A 4222-nucleotide genomic window follows, 5' to 3' on the forward strand; every position below is an offset into this window, starting at 1 on the left:
ATATATTTTTCTGATGGATCAACCATTGTATCATTATAAAAATGACGCTTTTTGTGTTTAGTAACATTTTTCATCTAAATGTTTGCTTTGCCAGAAATTAGTATAGTGATTCATGTCTTATGTTACTCTTTGCACATTAGATCTTTTTCCATCATGTTACTTGCAATGAATTTGTAACTTTGAATCTAAAGTGTCTTTTATATGTAGCATGTAGTTGAATCCTATCTTTATCCTACTCTGTCAGTCTCTGCCTTTTGATTGGAACATTTAGTCCATTTAATTCTAATATTTTTTATTTGTATTTTTAGAGATAGAGTCTTGCTCTGTTGCCTAGGCTAGAGTGCAGTGGCACAATCATAGCTCACTGCAGCCTTGAACTCCTGGCCTGAAGCAATCCTCCTGCCTCGGCTTCCCAAAGTGCCGAGATTACAAGCATGAGCCACCGCACTTCTAATATGATTATTGATATGATTGAATTTACAGCTGCCATTTTGATATTTGTTTTCCTTAAGTTTCATATATATTTTTATCTCTTCTTTTTTTGAGACGAGGCTTCACTATGTTGCCCAGGCTGGTCTCAAACTCCTGGCTTCAGGCAATCCTCCTGCCTCCGCCTCTTGAATAGATGAGACTACAGGCATATATCACTCTGCTTGGCTTTCTCATATCGTTTTTGTTCCTCTTCTCTTTTTTTGGTGAAGTTGATATTTTATGTGTGCCAATTTAATTCCTTAATTGATCACAAACACACATAAATATATATATGTGTATGTGTGTGTGTGTGTGTGTGTGTGTGTGTATTTAGTGGTTGCGCTGGGGATTACAATACATAACTTGTAACAATCTACCTCAGATCAATACTAACTATATTTTATTTTATTTTTTACTTTTATTTTTATTTATTTATTTTTTTGAGTTGGAGTCTCACTGTGTTGCCCAGACTGGAGTGCAGTGGCCGCTCCCAGCCACCGCAGCCTCGGCCTGCTGGGCTCCGGCGATCCTTCCGCCTCAGCCTTCCGAGTAACCGGAATTACACTACCACACCCGGCTGATTTTTGATTTATTGTAGAGATGAGGTCTCGCCAAGTTGCCCAGGCAGGTTTCGAACCTGCAGGCTCAGGCAATCCACTCACCTCAGCCTCCCAAAGCGCGGGATTACAGACTGAGCCACCAAGTCTGGCTTACTAACTATATTTTATTAGTGTATAGAAACTTCTCTCCAGTATTGCTTTCTTCCTTCTCCTCTCCTTTGTGTTATTAGTGCCATAAGTATCTTTATATATTATAAGCCAAACATTCTTTTTATAGTTATTTTATGCAGTTGTCTTTTAAATCAATTAAGAAAGTAGAGAAAAAATTAATTTTATTGTCTTTTAAATTATGTCTGTAATTACTTTTATCAATGTTCTTCAATTTTTCATGTGGATTTGAGTTACCTTCTGGTGTCATTTCCTTTTAGCTTAGTATTTCCTGAAAGACAGATATGAGCAATGAATTATCTCAGTCTTTGTTCGTGTGAGAATATCTTTATTTTTGTCATTATTATTGAAGATTAAATTTCTGGATATAGAATTATTGAGTGACTTTTTTTGCATTGAGCACTTTACATTATCCCCATGCATTCTGGCCTGCATTGTTTCAGATGAAAGCCAATTGTTAATCTTTTGGTGGGGAATGACCCCCTTATACATTATGAGTAATTTTTCTTTTTCTGCTTTTAGGATTTTCTTTTTGTCTTTCCATGATTTGATTATATTGTGTCTCATTGTATTCAGTCTACTTGGAACTTGTTGAACTTCCAAGATATTTAGATTCATGTTTTATATCAAGTTTGGAAAGATTTGGCCATTGTTTCCTCAAATATTTTTCTGCCCCACCTTTTTCCTCTTCTGAGTGGGGCTTCAATTAAGTGTATGCTAGCAAGCACACACTTAATTATGTACTTAATTATATACAATTATGGTGTCCTCAGGTCTCTGAAGCTCTTTTTTATTTTTTTCATTCTTTTTTCCGCCTGGATAATCTCTAATGATCTATCTTCAAGTTTGTTGATTCTTGTCCTGCCAACTCCAATCTGCTGTTGCTCTCCTCTCTTGAGTTTTTCATTTCTTTTATTGTACTGCTCAACTCCAGAATTACTTTTTTTAAGAAAAATATGTTTAAGCCACTTATTTATATTGTTGATTTGGTGATTCACTGTCATCATACTATTAATTCTTTTAGCATAGTTTCCTTTAGTTCTTTGAACAAATTTATAATAGCTGGTTTGAAGTTTTTATTAAATGCAACTTGTGGGCATCCTCAGAGACAGTTTCTAGTGACTGCTTTTTTTTCCTGTGTATGGACCACAACTTCTGGTGTGTGTGTGTGTGTGTGTGGTTTGTTTGTCTTGCATATCTCATAATTATTGAAAATTTGACATTGTAGATAATATATTTGAACAACTTTAGATTATGATCCCACCCTCCATGATTGTTGTTGTGGCTTGCTTAGGGACTTATAAGGCCGAATTCTGTAAAGTTTATCATTCCTTCATTGTGTAGCTACTGATGTCTCTGTTTGGTTTTTAAAAAATTCTTTTTATTTTTATGCCTGGCTTCCTTGGGGTCGCCCTTGGGTCAGCATTGTTTAGTGTCAGCCAATGACTGATCAGAAGTTGTGATTATACACCTCAAACCAGTATGGCTTCCACTAAGGTGGTAGATGTGTGAGTTTGGGCACACATATTAAGTTCAGACTGTTTATAAGTCTGTACTGTCATTGATTTCTGCTTGTACAGTGTCTCACAATCACCCAGGGGTGAGTCAATAACAAGACCCATAGCACGCGCATGTGCAAAGACTTCCACATGCTCAGGAATATGGGGGAGCTTATTGATGCCCACTATTGCTGTCTCATTTTCCCTGTCTCCCTGTTAATTTTTTGTCTGGTTTTCTGCTTACCCAAACAATGCTGCAGCCTCAGGCAGTATGATGTTTGTCTTCCCCAATTACTTGCTGCTGATATCACAATTGTTTTCAACAATAACCATGGCATGGGGTTTTTCTCTGGAGTCCCAGTCAGGTTATCTCTCCACATTTGCAGTGACACCTCCATTCCTCATGGCTGCCACGCCCACAGAGCTGGGGATGGGAGCAGCTCCAAGTTTAAATGTTATAGACCATACTATTCTTACCAAGGTTTGGTAGTCTTTCCATCAATAAACACTTTTCAATTTGACATACGTCCTTGGTAAATTGTCAGTGTTCAAAAATGTTTGCTTTTGACTATTTCTTTTTACAGTTGGTGTTTTTTTTTTTGAGTTGGAGTCTCACTCTGTCACCCAGACTGGAGTGCAGTGGCCGCTCCCGGCCACCGCAGCCTCAACCTGCTGGGCTCCGGCGATCCTTCCGCCTCAGCCTTCCAAGTAGTCGGAATTACAGGCATGCGCTACCACGCCCAGCTGATTTTTTTGATTTATTGTAGAGATGAGGTCTCGCTGCCCAGGCGGGTCTCGACCTGCGGACTCAGGCAATCCACTCACCTCAGCTTCCCAAAGGCGCGGGATTACAGGCAGAGCCACCAAGCTCGGCTCTTTTTACAGCTTTATTGTTGCTTTTAGGGGAAGGGATTTGCTGAGCTCCTCACTCCACCATTCCAGAAGTTCCACTCCTGAACAAGTAATTTTTGATGAAATTCAAAATATGGAGAAAGGGCAGCATTTTTAAACAAATGGTGTGGAAATATTTGGATATTCATGTGGAAACTTTTGGATATCTACATGTAATACAAACAAACAAACAAAAAGAATGTAGATCCATGCTTCACATCATATACAAAAATTGACTCAAAATGGATCACAGACCTAGAGGTAAAACCTAAAACTGTAAAACTTCTAGAAGAAAATACAGGGGAAAAAAAAATCATTGTAACATTTGATTAGGCAAAGGTTTCTTAGATACAACACCAAAAGGACAGCTATTAACAGAACAAATTAGAAGACTGAATTTCATCAATATAAGCAGCTCTGGTCTTTAAAAGTCATTGTTAAGAGAATGAAAAGAAGCCAGGCTTGGTGGCTCAGCCTGTAATCCCGCGCTTTGGGAGGCTGAGGTGAGTGGATTGCCTGAGCCCGCGGGTTCGAGACCTGCCTGGGCAGCGAGACCTCATCTTTACAATAAATCAAAAAATCAGCTGGGTGTGGTAGCGCATGCCTGTAATTCCCGCTACTCAGAAGGCTGAG

This window comes from Carlito syrichta, unplaced genomic scaffold (assembly GCF_000164805.1).
Source record: "Carlito syrichta isolate Samal-C Ts95f unplaced genomic scaffold, Tarsius_syrichta-2.0.1 Scaffold293982, whole genome shotgun sequence".
Classification (NCBI taxonomy): Eukaryota; Metazoa; Chordata; class Mammalia; order Primates; family Tarsiidae; genus Carlito; species Carlito syrichta.